At 42.8% G+C, this 20,816-nt stretch overlaps 1 long non-coding RNA gene across 2 annotated transcripts in view; it reads left to right on the forward strand.

The window, feature by feature from the left end:
* The window catches only part of LOC147026408 (uncharacterized), a 77,191-nt gene extending 56,841 nt beyond the window's left edge, over positions 1–20,350 (forward strand). Inside the window, exon 4 of one of the 2 annotated variants that reach the window (XR_015058322.1) lies at positions 16,653–20,350. This is a non-coding gene — a long non-coding RNA (uncharacterized LOC147026408). Of the gene's footprint in view, positions 1–10,066; positions 10,631–16,652 lie in introns of those variants that run through there. The other variant, XR_015058321.1, reaches the window with a different exon arrangement.
* The last annotated feature ends 466 nt before the right edge of the window (positions 20,351–20,816 follow it).

The following is a 20,816-nucleotide window of genomic DNA, read 5'->3' on the forward strand; positions in this document are numbered from 1 at the left end:
TTTCGCTTGGCAGATAATCATGTGGATTCGGCTGGCATGGATCCTCGCGCCACGGGGTGAGCCTCGAGAGCGTATCTTTTGGAACAAGAACCCAGACGTCCATCCATCCAAAATCCAGTCTTAAAAAACAAACAATACAAAACAAAAAAACCACATGGAATCACATTTTCAAATCGGTTGTACTTATTTCCCCCTTCTACCGGTTGTCCTCTGACTTCTCATCGCAATTGGCCTCAATATTTGTGCAACAAGGTTGTCACGTTCATTTGCACTAATATTGGACAATGTTTGTTCATTGTCGCAGCGAGTCAGTATTATCATGCTGAGCGAAGAACCCGTCTGAGCCGACGGGTTATTAACTCCACAATTACTGATGTGTGACTTGTGATACCACCGGGAGCAGTGCAATGTGATGCACATTCAATTCAAGTATTGAGAAATGGGGTGATCTCCACGCCATGAAACCCCCAGGACCATGGATAAAAAAATTTACCCCCTGGAGCCTTGCGGTACACCCCCCGAAGTACAACCGCCAGTTTTGAACTCATTCTGTCCAGCGGTTCAAGAGTGCATAGAAGTCAAACACACACAAACACACAAACACACACACAAGCATATAACTCCAATACACTGAACAGTTTACGTTTTGTACCCCATTGATAGGCCGCATCTGAATCCGGACCTGAACCAAATTCGAATCGGCTTGTTCTTGTCACCGACCAAATCATCCACCTAGTTTTGCCATAACTCGTCCATAACGTTTTGAAATATCATTCTATGTATCGTTTTTCGTCTCATCGTCTCTCAATGGTGAAGAATCACTGAAAAAAAAAATTCAATTCTCAGACTGGATCCAGAGTCAGATCTTCACCAAAATCGAATGAATTCGTCCTCAAACACGAAATGGTGGGAAAACATAGCAATGGCAATTATGCAGGAAATGGTGGGAAAGTGTACACAGGCAATGGCGATAATGAAAGCATGTATACATTTCCCCTTATCCCCTACGTGTCATTCGCGCCTTCAGATGCCTTAACCAATCACTTAGCACTTTAACTAATTGGTGCCAAGACATACACCCGAAGAAGTGACATTGAAAAGGGGTGGAGAAGAAGAAGAAGAAGAAGAAGAAGAAGATGAAGAAGGAGAGGAAGAGAGGTGAGAAAGGAGTTGTGAGGGGTCGTCTGAGAACTCCGACACACCTTGCCACAACCTGGCTGGATTGTGGCCACCTAACGTTCTGGCCCGATGGTCTGTATGTATCTCGTCCCCCTCACACCCCCTCCCAGATTCTCCTCTCCACTCCATTCACAGCCATGATCTTCTGGGGGCACTCGATGGTATCTGGCTGGACTCGATGGACTACGCATCTTTGGCGGGAGCGCTGCCGATGTGGTGGACAGCTCTGATGTGGCCGAGCAGTGAGGTGGGCAACCGAGCTGAGGTGAAGGTGTGCAGGGCGTAGTGTGCAGATGTGCGTGTGGTGAGGTGGGGAGGAATTAAAGCATGACAAGAATGAGCAGTGTGAAGGAGTGAGTGAAGCAAAGCGAAGCGAGAAAGCTGTATAAAGAGTAAGAAAGAAATGCGTGAAGAAAGTCCCGAAGTGCAAATAAGGACAATGGAACGACAATGTAATGATCATCTGATAATGCCTGATAATGTCTCAATTATCTCAAGTCCTTCTCAGTGTCTCTCCTTTTAATCCTACACCCTCCCCCCCCCCCCCATTTTCTCACGGTTCTCGGATCCTCATTGTTGTAGAGGCCGTGAGGGCGGACCGGTCCTCATTGCTGGCGATTATTCAGACCACGTTTCTCTGCCCGGCAACAAAGCCCGATTGGTGGGACAAAACCCTTGTGGTGAATTTTCCAGGGAAGGGGGAAGGAGCGACAATTTGAGAGCACTTGTCACTTTTAATGGACGGCTTCCTGGTGGGGGAATTGAGGAGAAGGTTCCTTGTCCCCCTCCCCTTCAAGTGAATTGGGCCAAATTCTCAGCTCAAGTGAAGGATGCGGGAACAGCGTGATCTGTGTGCATGTGTGTCCCTGACACAAAATGGTTCAAGTCCAGGATCTAGAAAATAAAAGAACATGCACTCAAGTTCGCTCATATTTGCAACGCATATCTATCCACATGAATATGATATATCTTAATAGCTAAACACAATATAAAGGCATAACTAACTTTAATCTACATCGACGTACTTTCTCCTCCCCGATGGCTCACAACTATCACAATAATTTGTCCAAGTACTGTTAAACGGAAGGTTTATGAGTGTCATAAAGGTGATTTGTGTTCTACAATATTCAAGTATATAATTCAATTCAAATTAAATAAAGATTATAATAGTTGTAAAAAAAATTTTAAAAAACAAAAATCGGAACTTTACCGTCGTTGATGCAGCGTCTTTTACATCACCTTATTTAACATGTTACACTAGTTCTTCGTGTCTGTTGTTTGTGTCCTTTATGATGTCAGAAAAATCAGTAAGTGCCTCGTTTGAAATTATTTTCAAATTTGCTTGACTGCCAGACAGGCAGACAGACAGACAAAAAAGTGATCTCACTTATCCTCTCTGCACATGCACGATTGGGACAAATTCAGAGTCAAAGTACATAACAGCTAAACTGCTGGTTTGTCTTCTGATTGGTGTTCAAAATATAACATTCAATTGAAATCAAGTAGTTCCTCAATCATAAACTGACATTTGAAGAAAGTCAGACAGACAGACAAAGTGAACCAATTGCTTAACCCCGCTTTTTGCTTTGCATGCGCGGGGTAACAAACAAACAAACAAATGCACAAACAAACACAAAAGTAAACACACACAAACAAACACATAAACACACACAATGGTGGAGCTCAACGAGGTGCACAGAATGACAACTGAAGGATTGGATGAGTAGGTGAAAAGTTCAACAGACTACCAAATCCAATTTGTACACAAATACAAAGAAAGCAAACCAGAAAACGTATCCCTATCCCACCTTGCAATAAATTTCCAAAGACAGAGGTGAATCGAAGATGTCACACATGAAACCGAAACAGCAATGAATACAGCCCCAATGACTGCAAAAAAGCCAAAACAAAATATAAAACGAAATATCAACGGATATACACAGACAACAGAGAAAACGAGAAAAGAACAGGAAAATATGAAAAAAAAAAGAGTTGGACAGATTGGGCATAGACAAAGAAGGCTCATGGAATGGCTAAGAAGAGGTCACCTCAACTGGGAGAGAGAACAAATCATCATAAACGCCGAAGACTCGGGACACCACACCAATGGCTTGAAGAAAATGGTGGGACTGAGTCAATAGGACAGGTGTGCATTTTGCAAGGCAGAAACAGAAAGTATGAGCCACCTTCTATTGGGATGTAAAAAAACTAGCATCCGTTGAAGACAAAGTCTTCGATATCCCCCGCCATAGTAAATGAGGATTAACAAACTTATATTCCCTAAGCGTGTGCAATATCTATGTGAAGTTTCCCCTTGATCTGACCAGCCGTTCTGGAGAAGATGTTTGAAGGTTTTACGGTAAATTCAGTATGGCCGCCAAACCATGTGACCTATCAATTAAAAATGAACAAACTTCTGAAAGGATGTCTTGGGGAAAGTGTATGTGAAATTTTGCCTCAATCTGTCCAGCCGTTCTGGAGAAGAATATTTTTAAAATTTATTAATTTTCAATCCAAGATGGCTGACGAACCATGTGACCTATGACATCATAAATTTACATTCTGCCCCCAATCCTCCAGTGGAATACGTGAGTGAAGTTTCATGTTAATCGGATGAGGTGTGTTTTTCTATCCAAGATGGCCACCAAACCATGTGACTTGCAATGTCACAATTTTTTCTGTTTATGCAGACATGATGGAAGATGATAGTTGCAAATTTTTACTTTGTTAGGTTATGTGATTCCAGAGAAAACATTATTTAATATTTTTCTTGAATCCAACATGGCTGCCAAACCATGTGACCTATCAATTAGAAAATATCAAAAGGCACTAGTTCACCACTTGCTTGATATGTCTTCCAAATTTCGTAAATATATCTTGAGGGGATTTGTCGTTAAGCTCCGGAAACGAAATGTGACGGATGGACGGACGGATGGACAGAACCCATTTCTATATCCCCCGCCAACTTCGTTGGTTGGCGGGGGATAAAAAAAAAACTCATGTCAGAAGAGCTGGACACACAAAGGAGGAGAGAAGGAGATTGGGACCATACTTTGTGCAGAGCATTGGTACTACCTTAGCAGTCTCCTTGGCTATTGGGCACAATCCTAGATGGGTCGCCACTCCGACACAGTATACCAGCTATACCAGCATGCTGGCACTCATTTTGCTGACCTCGGAAGGATGACAGGCTGAGTTAACCCCACCTGGTATTAATTCAACAGCTGAGCAGGATTTGAACGCAGGACCCTTGGATCCAAAGCCCACCACCCTAACCATTAAGCCAACACCAGCAATAGACACACAAAGGAACAACAAGGTGTGTGGAGTAATGGTGGTGGTCGTATGGCAGCTTAGCTGCCGGGGTAGCTATCATTTCTTGAAGCGCAACTGTGTCGCTGATGCAGTGCCCCTCTACCAGTACACACACTGGAACTGATACTCATTTCACCGACCTCGGAAGGATGACAGGCTGAGTCAACCCCCTGGTGTATTAATTCAGCGGCCAACGGGGCTTGAACTCAGGACCCTAGGATCCCAAGCCGCCACCCTAACCACTGAGCCAACATCAGGCTTACATGTGGAGTAATCAGCTGGCACATCTGCAAAAAATTCAATATCCCAGTTTTAGAAAACTCATTTAAACATGAACCAAAAACAATCATTGTAAACAAGGAAGTAGCACTCACGTATGACCTGATGATCCCATTGAGCGTGAACAGAGAAAAAGCATTGTGAATGGATATAGTACTGTCGGACCCCGCAGGGGATACGATACGTTCCTGGAAAATTCCGCGAATGGCAAATCCGTGAATGTCGGGGAATTGTTTCAATGTAAAAAGGTGGGATAGGATCCTGGCGGTTCATGATTCATGAGGGAAAATCAAAAATCCTACGAAAAACTGCGAATATGCACGTAAAAAAAACCTGTGAATATGCACGCAAAACACTGTGGATCTGCCAACAAAAAATAAAACCATGAAAACACCTGCGAAAAACTGAAAACACGCAAAAAAAACCCCATGAATATGCGAAGCACAGGGCCGCGAATGTCATGACAGGTCGCATTTTATAAACCGTGAATACATGGGGTCCGCAAACAGTGAATCCAGGAATAGTGTGGTTTGACAGTACTGAGGTACAAAAACAAACAAACAAGGCATTGCTAACTAAGGCATCAGTAACCAGTGATTTTGCCCAAAGCAATGCAGAAATCAAGAAAATTACCAAATACCAGGATCTCAAAAATGAAGCCAAAAGATCTTGGAAGCTGAAGAGTGCCGAAATTGTACCAGTGATAATTGGAGCAACGGGAATGATGAAGAAGAACCTTAAGATCTGAAAAACCATCCCTGGGAATATTATTACAAACTAACTACAGGTGAAAGCTGTCTGGGGGCTCAATTAGCACAAACGAATGCCCCTTCTAAACACAAATATTTGTGCACGCATGCACAAGTGCGCACGCACACACACACACACACACACACACACACACACACACACACACACACACACACACACACACACACACACACACACACACACGCACGCACGCACGCACAAACACACACACACACACATACATACACATACACACACGCACACACACCCCCACTTGTAAAATTTATATTCCTTGTAACACCCAGCAGGAATGGCCAGGGAGTCATGTTATTATCATTGTTATTATTACTATTATATGCTTGGTCGTCTGTCCGTTTTTTTCTGTCAGTATGCAACATTCCGTTCCACACATTGTTTGGACAGTTCCTCTGACCCCACAATTTCAACCTAAAAAATCCTACAGCTGTCATGTTGGCTCGGAGCTGTCATATTCACAGTTGCCATGCACTCCATATAAGTTTCCCTTCAGTGTAAAACAACCAAAGTAACTGTCAAAAGGATCATCAAATATTAAAAGGATGGAGCTGATATGCATCACAGGCCATGGAAAAAATCACAAGATGTATTGGCTTCCACGATCGAGGCAGTGGTCTGTTGTCTATCCACCATCCAAACAACTATGTAGCATTCTCTCAAGCAGGGATTTTAACGTGGAGATTATGCTGGTCCGTGCTATTAATTTCCAGTTGGAAGTGGGAGGGTGAGGACCTGGGGGTAGCGGAGTGGAGGTTTAAGACTTGGGGATGGAGGAGAGAGAGCAAAAATAGGACAGAGTTGGGAATGGGAGGTTGAAGCCCTGGAGGGGGGGACTGAGTTGAGGAATTGTAGTGGGGAGGGGTGGAGAAGGGGTTTGAAGGCTTGGAGTGGGGAGGGGATTGATGCCTTCGAGTTGTGAGAGGGGGGGGTGAGGACTTGGGGTAGGAAGGTGAGATTGATGACTTGTGGTTTGTAGAGGGTTGGGGGGAGTTGAGCCTGTCCGATCCGGTTTTGCATTTGTGTGCTTGGCAGATATGGCAATGCTTATAAACGCCAGGAGACGCCAGCATTCGTGGCTGTATTTCACTTCCACCCATGAAATAACCTGGAGAATCTCTTAAACTTAGCTGAGTTACAAAGTGCTTGCGTGCGTGTTTTTTCAAGTCGCGACTTTTTTTTAACCTTTTGAGCTTTTGTCATAAATTTTTCAACAAACTTTATTATGAAGATGGAGAGAAGACCAATTAATAACTAGGTCAAAATGTCAAAGGGCAAATTCACTGTGCAGCGTGAAACACTGGGTTTTTTTTTTATTAATCGTTTGTCTCTTTATTTTGTCCATTTGCATTTTGAGATGCTTTGTAATTTACCATTTGAGCCTTTGTCATAAAATTTTCAACATGAGAATATGGAGAAGACTAATTAATAAATTTGGCTTTTTTTCTATTGTTTTCGTCAACTTTAATTTGAGTATAAAGCGGACATGGAGCGGCCTTGTATTTTGTGATGCTTTCTAATGATTGTTAATTTATTATTCATTAGCAATAACCTTGCAATATGCAGACAATACCCTGGACCTTCATGACTCGATCAACTATCATTATTATTAACACACGGCATACATACGGATAAGGTACGCAGGTAAGAGTCTTGGGCAACCGACCGTGACCTGCAATCCCTGAACTTCCCTGCACATTCCATCCTGCCCATCCATTCCATTACCATTCCATTCTTGAAGACCTGGAGAGAAGAACAACATTGAAGAGAATGTGGAAGTTGGTTTCAAAGGTGGGAAAAAATAGATGAACGAAAGAGTGTAGGTGAGCAGTGATCCTGGATTTTGGGAGTTTCACCAGAAGGGGTTTATGATGGACCATGTGTGCCCTGCAAAGACACCTGGGAGGGACAAAGCATGGAAAGAACAGAGGATGGGTACATCAGTGGGTTAGGGATGGGTGATTCCAAGAATTTTGGAACGATTTAAATCCTGATACTTTTTTCTAGGAATTTATGGAATCTATTACGATTACTAGTACTGTGCTTTTTTTTTGTTTGTTTTATTTTTGTTTGGTTTTGGGGGATGGGGAACTATTACATTTCATATGAAACATTCCAAGAACAGCAGCATGCAAGTTCCAGTCGCTGTCAAGCAAGTGTGCCATGAGTGATATTCGCTTGGGTTTGACAAAATGTCCAGATGTGTGTTGTGAGGGCAATGGAAGTAGCAGCATGAATAATCATAGCAAGTTTTCACCTGGTTTCTTGATACATTTCAGGAAGCATATGTCACATGATTGTGCAACGACTTGGATGGTCTCATATTTATAGTCCAAAGCCCCCACAAAGTCTTTGAAACCAGTCTTCAACAACAGATGCAAGTTGATCAGCATCTGGTTAATAATGTGATTTTGTCTTTCTTGGAGAATCAGTGCCATACTTGGAGCAGTTTGAGATTTTACAAAATATGCTTTGAATGATCAGTTGTGAACTTGTTTCCATTGCAGACTTTTGTTCCTTTGATTTCACATTCTCAACCATCACTAATCATCCAGGTGGCTTAATTAGCAACGAAAATGGTCAAGATCGATACACGTCGCCGGACAAAAGCACCAAATTTTGCCAAGAGCCTCCCAGGGTATAATGATGGAAAAATTCCGAACTTGCAAAGAATTTGTTGCACGGGAGGGCTGTGATGTCATCATGACGTCATCAAATAAAATGGCACATAAATCCGAATTGTAGTTTTCACAGTAATACATTGGTACTTGTAATGTTTTAAGATGACAAAAAAATCTAATAATTACATTCTTTTGGTACTTCAGAAGATATTCAATATGTTTTTGTATGTTAATCGTAGTCTGCCTGGCGTTTTGGGTGTACCATCGCCGGAGTGTGAGGTGGGGGCTTTTCTCGTCTCCACTAAATAATTCAGAAATACCTCGGGTTAAGAGGCAGAAATTTTCTACACAATATCTTTGGGTCAAGGTCTATAAAACTGCGAAAACAAATTCAAGACGCACACCGAGATGACGTCACGGTGATGTTATATTCTAAAAATGCAATTTTTGGCCAAAATTTCGATATTGTTAGGTTTCTGTAATTTTCTCCACAAAACTGAAAAATATATCTATATACTAATAAATGTGTGTGTGTGTGTGTGTGTGTGTGTGTGTGTGTGTGTGTGTGTGTGTGTGTGTGTGTGTGTGTGTGTGTGTGTGTCAGTGTGTGTCCTCCATAACACCAAAACCATGAAACCGAGCAGCCTGAAACTTTGCATGCAAACTAAGAAAACTCCAAGGAGCTGCATGATTTAAAATTGGGTATTTGGGTTCATTAAAACACGCCTTTTGAAGATAATTAACAGCCTTTTTAGACCACATCTGCAGTATTGTCAACCATTATGGAGACCGTTTCTGAAATGGGATTGCAACCTGTTGGAGAACGTGCAATGCTGTGCAACACGCATGGTACAGGGGGCAAGCAAGCTTTTCTTATGAGCAACGTCATGCAAATCTGGATCTGTTTCCATTGGAATATAGATGGATAAGAGGTGATTTGATTATGCTTTAGAGAATTCTGCGTGGTGAACTCAACGTTTCATTTGAAGAACTGCTGGCCCGATGTACAGACAGTGGGCACTCGCCTTCATTGGCACTCCTGGAAGTTGGTAAAGCCTTCGGCGTGTTGTCGGATAAGAACAGCCTTCTTTACCCACCAGCTGGTCAATGTTTGGAATGGACTTTCTGAGGACACTGCCCAAGCGTTGACGAATGACGGCTTTAAGAGAAATATTGACAGCTGCTCTTCTACCAAAGATAGGACTACATGCAGTGTACGTCCTCCTGTCCGACAATGACTTGGATTGACTTGAGTTAATTATATCACTTATCAGGCGATCCTCGGCCACTTCGCTCTATATGGGGTGCTAAGGCATTTCCTAGGTTACTTGCTGGGGTCTGAAGTCACCATGATTTTTGACCTGCTCAACCATGCTTTGACTTGGGACAGGCCGCAACGATTTCTTCACGATAAAGGTTTTTTTTTCACTTTCATCACTCATATTATCGAATGCCTGTTCATCATAGCTACGAATCGCTGGAGATATGGCAATGCTTATAAACGCCAGGAGACGCCAGCATTTGTGGCTGTATTTCACTTCCACCCATGAAATAACCTGGAGAATCTCTTAAACTTAGCTGAGTTACAAAATTTAAACTCCAGATTTGAACTCAGCAGCATTTCCGACGCTAAAAGAAAGTGTTCATTTGTCCAATTCGGACATATTTGACATTTTGGGCGTCTCCAGGAGTTGTATGTTTAATATGACGGTTCGGTGGTTGCCTATCGTATGCCAAGCGAGCCGTTTCTTATCAACCATTTCTTTGGCACGCTTAAGGCATTTGGTGAGCGCTCTACAATATTTGCACTGTCACTGAATACTGTATATCGATCAACTTGAACAAAGTTAATTGCTACTTGCCTCCATTGGCCATGTGTTGTTCTGCAGTGCAACAGGCGTGGCTGACTTGCTGAAAATCCAAGATTTTGTTTTCCACGACGTTTCCCCTCTTTGTTCTTCCATGAAACAACTCATCGCTTCGGCATAGATAAATAAAAATAAAAATTAAACGTTTTGCTTTTAAAAGTTTCTTCAAATATTCCATGCATTGCTTGGTGAAGCCGCTTGGCACGTGTTCTTCAAGTTTCAATTGCGACACCGTGGTTATATACCAGAGGTAGGGGAGCAAAATAAATTATTTGATCACAATGAGAAAAAATGTTTTTAGTTATGAAGTAAGGAATCGCCACATCATGGCAGGAGAGCTGAGAGGTGTGCAAGTTCACTCTGTAGCCTGGATTTGAATCCCGACCCAGCTATAAGCTGTTATCCCGGTGTTTCACAAGCAGAATGATTCATCACTGTGTGTACCATCTCTCAGATGGATGTTAAACTGGGTGTCACATCTGCTGAAATCCCTCACTCCTCTCCCTCTTTCTGACCCAGACACCTCCCCCCCTCCCCTTTCCTCTTCCCTCCCACTCTCTTCACCGATCTCTATCTCTATCTCTATCTCTATCTCTATCTCTATCTCTATCTCTATCTCTATCTCTATATCTCTCTCTCTCTCTCTCTCTCTCTCTCTCTCTCTCTCTCTCTCTCTCTCTCTCTCTCTCTCTCTCTCTCTCTCTCTCTCTCTCTCTCTCTCTCTCTCTCTCTCAATCCTCCCCCTGGTCCCCCACCCTTCCCCCTCTGTTGAGGGGACTGTAGTATGTACAAATCAGATTCTGAGTGAACTGACCGGTAGGATGCAAATGTCACTGCATGTATGAGCATGCACGTATGCAGGCAGACCTTTGCCAGAACATAGCATGGATTTGAAGTGCTCCCATCCCAGGTGTTAATGTGTGTGTGTGTGTGTGTGTGTGTGTGTGTGTGTGTGTGTGTGTGTGTGTGTGTGTGTGTGTGTGTGTGTGTGTGTTTGTGTATGTGTGTGTATGTGTGTGTGCGTGCACGCATACAAGTTGCTGTTGTTGCCTACTCTCTCCACATGTGGGTGGGTTTCATCAGGAGATGAAACAGAGACCTGCGAGGTCTCAAAATATCCCCTTCCATGTGTGTGTCATTATTTTGTATCTACATATGTGGGTTTCAGAATGTGGAATGGAGTCCTCCCAGGGTGGATACAAAGTATCTACCTTCATTTCGGTAAGGGGTCACGATTCACGGACCAAGCTGTGAAGTTTTCTGTTCTCAAAGTTTTGTGCTGAGGGCTCTCTTCAGGATTCTCAATGAGCCCTGGAACAGCTTCCAACTGGAGTTCATGTGTAACAATATTCCCAGGGATGGTTTTCAATATCTCTGTGAGGTTCTTCATCATCATTCCCGTAGCTCCAACTGTCACTGGTACAACTTTGGTATTCTTCAGCTTCCAGGATCTTTTCACTTCATTCTTGAGGTCTTGATATTTAGCAATTTTCTTGATTTCTGCATCGTTTAGTCCAAAATCACTGGCATTAATACCTCACCTTGCAATGCCTTCTCTTTTATGTACCTAAGTATGACATCTGGTTGCAATGCTTTCTTTCGATGTTCACACTCAATGGGATCATTAGGTTGTACATGAACGATACTTCCATGTTTTCAGTGATTACTTTTGGTTTATGTTCCCACAAATTTTCTGGAACTGGGATATAAAAGTTTTTGCAGATGTCGCAGTAGATTACTTAACAAACACTGTTGTGTCATTGGGTGTACAAATGTTCTGACATGAGTTTTTTGTGTGTGTGTTTAGTCATCAAGCATAACATATCATTATCTTTGCTAACACAACCTCCACCACTCACCTTTCTCTCTATTTTTTTTCTCCTCACTGTATGTCTCTACGTCTCTCTCAATAAACTTCTCTTTTCACTCTCACTCACACACACACACACACACACACACACACACACACACACACACACACACACACACACACACACACACACACACACACACACCTCCTCGCACCCCTCCCTCCCGCAGTATATAGCAATGTTTGGTGAGGCATCGCTCTCCCCACCTCCCCCTCCTTCATCGCTCTTCCCCCTTCCTTGTTTCCCCCTCTCCTCCCTTCCCTGAGTCCTCTCCCTTCCCTCCCTCCACTCTCTTCCCTTCCACCCTCCTCTCTCTCTCTCTCTCTCTCTCTCTCTCTCTCTCTCTCTCTCTCTCTCTCTCTCTCTCTCTCTCTCTCTCTCTCTCTCTCTCTCTCTCTCTCTCTCTCTCTCTCTCTCTCTCTCTCTCTCTCCCTCCCTCCCCCTTAATATTCCCTTCAATGAAGTGTGATGGGTTGTATTTGCTCGCTAAAAAATAATTGTCTGGCATCAACTAAATGTGAAATAAACTTGTGCCCACACTGTTATACAGGAGTCAGGCTAAAGTTTTGAGGAAAAAAGATGGGAGCCCAACTTTTTAGTCACACCATCTTCACACCATGACCCCCTGTTTGTATAATGCAAACAGGAAAAATGATTTCAATATCATCGGCTTTCAGGTTTCTAGCTTTCAGCTCTTAATTCCGGAGTTGGGGCAGAATGTTTGATCCACATTAATACACTGTTTTGAGTTATATATGACAATGATAAGTGCTTGTTCCAGTCTATACCCGATCCCAAAATATCAGCTTTGTCTTTTACCAACCCCACAATATGAAATCCCATCATCTTTTAATGCATGGCGAAAATCCAAACAGATAGCTACAATTGTTCTCAGATATTAACTTATGCTAACCTATGACATGTCTTGGTCGAGATACGAGGTGTTTGAAGCTACAAAAATTCAGATGGTCGGCATGAATTTGGCAACTTGTGTAATTTGCAAAAAAATTACCCTCGAACATCTGACATACCCACAGATTCGACCAAGCGTCAACGCTTTCTCAGTTTACAGGGATTTCCTCGAAAATGTAGATGACTTCAAGAACTTGGATGCTCTACCATTGTGTGTGGACTTTGGATAAGAGGGAACACCAGAAAGCTTTCTCGCAAACAATGCCTCATGGCATTGCTCTTGTCACCAGACATTCAGCAATTCCAAACTTGAGTGGGAAAAAAAAGAGTAGAAAATGAAAACAAGAGGAAATTTCTGGGGAGTTGGATATCTACCGATCTAATAGACAATCAACAATTTGTGGTAAAGATGTCTGCATTTACTGTGAAAAGGTCACCTCCATCAAGCTGCATGAGTTTTCAATATTCAGTGCTGACGAGTCCGTGAGGCAGATGGAAACTGAGATGCAGGATGAGTGCATTCTGGCCAATCTGTTAGGTGGAGATTTGATCACTTTGGAAGGCAAGTATCATCTTCCATGTCTGACACAGTACCGTAATCACTACTGAGCTCATCGATGACAATGCATTACTACCCCAAACAGAGATGGAGAGAGAGAGAGAGAGAGACAGAGAGAGAGACACAGACACAGAGATACAGAGAGCTTTTACAGAACTGGTACCCCAGATTGAGTATTCAGCTGAGGATGGAACATGCCTTTTCGAGTTGTCTGACCATCATCAATTGTACCAAAGTTGACTGAAAGGGCTTGGACAAGACATCTCAGCCAATAAGATCCACTTCAAGACCAGGCTCCTTGAGCACTTTGCAGACATGGGTTTACAAGAACAGCCAGATCGTAAGAACACCATTCAGGTATTTCCAGGGAACGAGACGCTTAAATACAGACGATGCTTCAAAGTTCCTTGCGGGACATGCTTAAATGTTGCTTCTTTCGACATAACTATGAATTGGAAGCTCTCTGATTTGCAAAGGTTGCAAAAATTTGCAGAGAGGAGATGCTGACGGATGAAAAGTTCACTTTTTCTGGAAGCTTCACGACAAAGTGTCAGCAAAATATGCTGCTCAGCACCAAACTGCTCACATGAATGATTTTCTATGGACCAGCACTTGAAGGAGATACTGAAGATTCTCAAGCTTGTCTCACAATCTCTCAAATGTTGCTTCACAACTACAAGAAGAGGTTGAACACAGTCTTCTTGCAGTCCACACTCTACAGAGAGAGAGAGAGCCTTTTCTTCCCATTTATGTCGGTACGAAAATTCACACTGTAACGAGACAAAAAAATACAATTGAACAATTAGCCAGTTTGAGTCTGAGCATCTCATACAGCCATGTTCTCCAACTTGAAAACAGGGTGGCCCTCTCCATATGTGAGCAATTTAAGGCCGATGGTGTGTTATGCCAATCAAACCTGAGACAGGGACTCTTCAATGTTGGATCCTGAGATTACATTGGCTATGATCCCTCATCCACCATAGCTAAGGGTTAATTTCATAGAAGTGGTATAAGTATAATGCAGTTCCCAATTCAGGACAACCCTGCCATTCACAGATCGGGTGAACCCCTCCCCCCTGAGAGTAAAGCATGGACCAGGTCATATCTTCCCGAATCATTCAGCATAGTACCAGCCATGAATCCGAACACCTCGGTGACACGGGTCCCTGTAGTGAAGATGACATCTTACAAGGGAATACTAGAAGAAGCTAAAATCATGGAAGATGCATGGGTCTAGCACACCGTGGAACTTCTTGAGATTGAGGAGTTGAAGAAAGGTGACACGTTATCTTGGGCTGCTTACCATGCTTCGCTCCAGTCCCCCCAATCAACCCACCTGCTATAACAGCCCTCCTTCCTCTATTTGCTGAGAAAACAGACTCCCCAACTATGATAAAGCACACTATGGATGCCCTGAAGTCTATCACGGAATTCCTCAACCCTGGACAAGTTCCTGTTCTAGCTTGTGATTGTCCGATATTTGCAAATTGTAAGTCCATCCAGTGGAATGGCCCACAACACATGGAGAGGACAAACTTGTCATCGTGTTTGGAGCACTTCACATTGAAAAAGCAATGTGGAATACTATCGGTGATTTATTGGAGTCCAGTGGCTGGACCAATGCCCTTACTGAAGCAGGTGCAGCCACATCAGGAAAGGCTGATTCATTTTTCAAAGTCACTCATATGACATGGTCACTGCTTTCGTGCTATCAAAACTACAGCATAATGCATATGCAGCCCATACTAATGGTGAGGTGACAGTGATGCAGAGGATTTCCAGACCTGGAAACAGAACCTGGTAAAGAAAAGCCCCACATTCCAGTTCAGGGATATTGTCTTGTGGATGGAGATCATGATTGTTATCTTCATTAATGCTTGCAGACAGGATAATTTCCACCTCTATGTGGAGTCTATGGTAGCGCTGATGTACCTTTTCTTTGCACTTGACCAATTACAATTAAAGTTGCTGGATCTACGTGCACATTCACAACGTGCTGTCTTTACCGGCCATGAAAGATGATTTCAGCAAATTTTGGGTGGTTAACAAGACCAAGCACAGATTTTCATCCCTTCCGATTGATCAGGTTCATGAGCAAGAGAAAGCGAATGTAAAGGGCAATGGTGGCAAGGTAGTCCTCATGGAAAATCTGGATGCTCTTCAGCGATGGAAGATTGCTGGCCCTGAACAAGCTCAGTTACTCAATTAATTTGAAATTGAATACCTCCTGAGTAAAGGCCATGAGATCAGTTACCAGCAACATGAAGAGGGTGTGTCTGCACTAGAGTTATTCAAGCAACAAACCAACGAGCTCACACAGATTATAACCCAATATGGTAACCCTTTCCTGGATGATTGCCCCGAGCTTCTCACATTGCATACATGAGACAGTGTCGATGGCTCTGTTGTGACCACCGTTTGAAACATTGAGACATTAGGGAAAGAGCAGCACAGTAGTATATCAAGTTTCAGAAGGAAGTTCTTGATGATAGAAGAGTGTCAATCCATGAGCCAGTGAAGAAAAACTCTCTGCCTATCATCATGTCACCAAAGTGAAAGGATATGCTCAAATCAATGCAAATTGCTGCCCTCTTAAAATGTCAGTCCTTGTGGATGTCCCTATATGGCTAATCAGCTACAGGAAGGGGATCCAGTGGTATTTTCAATCATGAAAATCAGCATTACCCTATTTCTCTGTCCACATTTGGCAAACTCCGCACAGGAACGAAATACGATCTGTTGCGTTGCCTGGAAACCAGTAGGCGACCTGTACTACCTCGTCAATTTGATGGCAAAATCATATATGGCGCAGCCATTGTACACAGTTTGCCAACATCATCTTCCTCCACCTTTAATGCGAATGCAGATAATGTATTCCAGCCATTTATGCGCCAAGAACTGCAGAAGGTTCACAGGTTGAATCTGGTTTGAGACAGATATTTGGCGAGCAGCAGCAAAGAGTCCACTCGTGAAAAGAGGGGCAGTGGAGTGAGGAGGAAGGTCTCACCTCATACCAAGATGGCAGCCAAATGGAAAAAAAACTTTCTTCGGGATTCTGACAACAAAGATGAGCTATTTGCATTCCTTTCACATAAGACGGATAGGGAGGAGTGTCATCCAAGTAAGGAGCTGTACAGAACATCACCGCAGGTCGGTATTTCTGTACGTCAATGCAGGTCTGAATTTTTACCTTCATAAACCATGTTGCACTACATAATCATGATATACATGCATGAATAACTAATATCGGTATTCTTCTACACAGACACTGCTGTACTCTCCAAAGGTAGCAGTGAGCCAATGGTGGAATGCACGCGTGAAGAAGTGGATACCAGAATGGTGATTCATCTTCATCATTCGCTGAAGAATGGCAACAACAAAATTCTCGTGCGTACTGTAGACACAGATGTCATTGTCGTTTTGTTCGGGCAGTGTTTTTTTTAACATCCTGGCTTCGTATCCTGAAATGGATATTTGGGTTGCATTTGCGATGGGGAAAGCATTCTCTTATTACCACATCAACACCGTCAGCTACAACCTTGGGAAGGCAATTTCTCGTGCTCTCCTCCCTTGATGAATGCCTTCAGCAGATGACAACTTCCTGCTTCTTCAACAGAGGGAAGAAGAGTTTATGGAAGACATGGAAATCCTCTCCAGAAGTAACTGATGATTTATCAACATAGCAGAGAACCCGTTTGACCCAGATGAAGTCTCTTCTAGGAATTTCCAGCATCTTGAATGACTTATGGTGCTCTTGTACAACAAAACCAGCAACATGGAAACAGTTGATGAGGCATGCAGGGAGATTTTCTGAAAGAAAACCAGGAACCTGGAGAATATTCCCCTACCCAGGTAATCACCAAATATTTTCTTAAGCTGCTGTGATATCTTTATATTTTGTATTGGTACTAACTTCAGCAGATCAAGAGAATGACTCATCAAGGAGGAATATAGACCACCAGTGAACCATCCATTCCATTCCATTGGGACCATACTCTGCACAGAGCGTCGGTGCTGCCGAAGCAGTCTCCTTGGCGATTTGGTACAATTCTGGATGGGTTGCCACTCCGACACAGGACACTCGATTGGCTCAATCATCCCAGCAAGCTGGTACTCATTTTGCCGACCTCAGAAGGATGACAGGCTGAGTCAACCCCACCTGATATTAATTTAATGGCTGAGCGGGATTTGAACTCAGGACCCTGGGATCTTAAGTCAGCCACTTTAACCGTTAAGCCAACACCAGGCCGACACCAGTGAACAGCCTGATACCAAGCTTCCCACGCCATTAGGATGGGGGGATTTACAATAAAGGACAACTGGTGCCCTGTGTGGATTGCTCTCCCAGAAGGGGCTAAAGCCTGTGCAGAGCTCATAAAATGCGGGTGCAATTCCGAACAAGGTTGTACGAGATGTAAGTGCACCAAACCAAACCTGAGCTACCATGTGCTGATCGTTGCAGGTGCAAATGTCAAAAGTGAACACCGTGGTATTAATTTTAAAGATGGAATCGTAATTTGGACTTTAAAGCCAACGAAGTGACTGAAGTTACCATTTCTTTCTACATATGCGTTTGGCGCTGAAACCCAGATTTGGCATCATAAAAAAACAAGTACGAACGGATACTAATGAAATAGATTGACGTTGATTTTTACAAGGTGACGTCATCAGTGGCATCATGATGACGTCATAACCACCAGATATTTTGTAGCAGGAAATTTTCACAAACCAAAGCAGTTTTCAACATCAAAAAAAAAACATACAAATTAGAGGCACGTGTCGATGTTACGGCAATTTGAGTTGCACTTATCAGATGTATCAATACAGTTTAGTGACATTTTTTAGTAGTGACGTCATAATGATATAATTTAAGCTTCCCATTCATCAGATTTTTTTTTGGAGCTTGGATTTTTCTGAACAAGTGACCTCATGCGGTGTTTTTGTGAAAAAGATGGTGCTTTTGTCCAGCACGTAACGATTATTTCACTTTGCCACTGGACTATAATTAATTGGTCCTCAGTCTGGTGCTTGGTTTTCAAATTCTTCAGCACATCAGATATAAAGCATTGCTGTGATTAGTAATCTCTGGTGAACAAAGAAAACATCCAACTTTTGGACTGTCTTCCTCATCCTTCCTGAAATAGTTTCAAACGCTTCTGGACCTCTTGGACAACATGTCGAAAAGTCGAATACTTCAATGCTTACAAGTCGATTTGTTGTCCGTCTCCCTCCAAGCTGTCAGCCAGTCAAGAGGAGGTATGAAAAGTTTTTTCCTCCAGAAAGCACTTTGTTCTCTGAAGTAGGAAGTACTTGGATTCGATGTCGATTCTGGTTCACTACTCGATTCCTTTTTGATTCCATGGCTGGAATGAAGTACTTAGGAATCGATTTCACCCGCGACTACAGCGGGTGACAAAATGTAAATTGTTCAGCTTGATGGAGGGAGGTCTGGGAGGTATGTGCTCTACTAAGTGCCGTTCTAGTTACTTCCACCACCTAAGGCGGATGGAGGTTTTGTTTTCACCGCTGTCTATTTGTCTGTTTGTCTGTGAGCAGGATATCTCAAAAAGTTGTAGATGGATTTGGATAAAAAATTGTTGGACAGGTTGGGTGTGTAACAAGGACGAATTGACTAGATTTTGGTGAAGATCAGAATCCAATCCAGATGCAATCATTTTTAAAGAGATTCTTCAACATTGATAGATAGGGCAAAAAAAAAGAGATATATAGCACAATATATCAAACAGTTGTGGACAAATTATAACAAACCTAGATGGATGAGTTTGTTAGATGACAAGAACAAGCTCATTCGATTTTGGTTTAGGTTCCAGATGCAGATCCGATCCATCAGTGGGATACAAAATGTAAACTGTTCAGCTTGGCCGGACGTATGCACTCTACCGAGTGCCATTCTAGTTTGCATTGGAACTGGCTGCAAAGGTGGGATAATTTGCCTCCAAGAGGTCTCATTTTAACAAAGAGATGTAATACGTTATACCGTACACAAGAAATAATCATCAATGAAATTAAGAAATTGTCATATCCAATTTTTTCCCTGGGGCACAAGTCCGACCGGAACCCCGACAAAAAAATAATATGAACATTAATCTCGAAACAGAAAACAGGACCATATTCTTAACCCTTAGATAAGCCCACAAGGAGAAGGAGACAAAGGGATAGAGGATGATGAGAGAAGAAAAAGAACAAAGAAAACGTGGCATGGAGGACGCATATCTGTTTGGCGCTCTCTGTCCACCCAGGCTCTTCGGGCTCCCCTGGCATGAGTTACAATCTCCAGCTGTTTTCCCAACATGTCATCCTGTTCTGTATCCAAGTCCAAGCCCATCAGCTGATTACAACTGTATCCAATAAATCCTCATTATTCACGAGTCTAAACTACTTCTGCTCCCCCTCATGTACTGTACTCCGCATCAATCATCTGCGTGTCTTCTGCATTGTGTGCGTCCCTCCATTTGTGACCTCTGGTCTGTTTCCTCAGTCTCTGCTCTCTTGACCTCTCCCCAGGACATCTCCACCTGTGTGCATCTCCCTGTCTTTTCGGGCCACCAGTAGCCTGACCTGCCTCATGTTGCCTGTGGGCTTACTGGTTCACCCAATGAACTTACAATGTAGTGCATATGTGATACTGACCCGATGGGATCCTGCCCCATTTCCATTACAATACATACCATTACCCGGTATTTATAACATTACTGGAATGAAGTAATCCTGGTATTCTGAAACATATACTGTATACACAGAAGCAAGTATAAGATTAAAGCTCTGGAGCCTCACAAAGGTAGTCGGACAAATACTTGACAGATTTTTGTACTCACAGGACAGATTCCAAACATGCCTTTGTTTGATTAGCCATGTGATTTAATAAGTCATGACCCGGTCAATGTTGAAGGTCATCGGGTGTGTTGTAGGTGCTGATATAGGATTTATTTTAGCTATAGGAGAAGGGGGAGGGAATGCATTTTGCTTCTCTCACGAAAGACTTCTCGTTCTCTCATTATGAAATGTGATGAGTAAAGTATTTTTCTTGAAATTCAGACTTGGTGTTGCTAAGCTAATTTCAATGTTGCTAAGCATGACTGGGAGGGGTGGTGGGTCAAGGATGGGCAAAGTCAGACCACTCATTGGAACTGTTGTGGAATTTGTCCCTTGGCCTTTCTCCACACAGTCCTATCGGTGTAAGTGTAAAGTGGTTGATGAAAAACGTGTATATTTATGCAATTTTTTGCGAGTGCTCTGAAGCTTTGATGAGATTAATAATCTCCTGCAAATAGTTAATTGATAAAGCCAATCAGTGTGTATCCTTTTTGGGCAGAGCCTAGAGGAAGGCATTAACAAAAAGCTCTGAGAGGAAGGTAGTGGAAAGCACACACATTACTTCCAAAAGTTACAAGAAGAAGGTAGAGAAAGC

This window comes from Eptatretus burgeri, chromosome 5 (genome assembly GCF_056783735.1).
Source record: "Eptatretus burgeri isolate ZD-2024b chromosome 5, Ebu_testis_v1, whole genome shotgun sequence".
Classification (NCBI taxonomy): domain Eukaryota; kingdom Metazoa; phylum Chordata; class Myxini; order Myxiniformes; family Myxinidae; genus Eptatretus; species Eptatretus burgeri.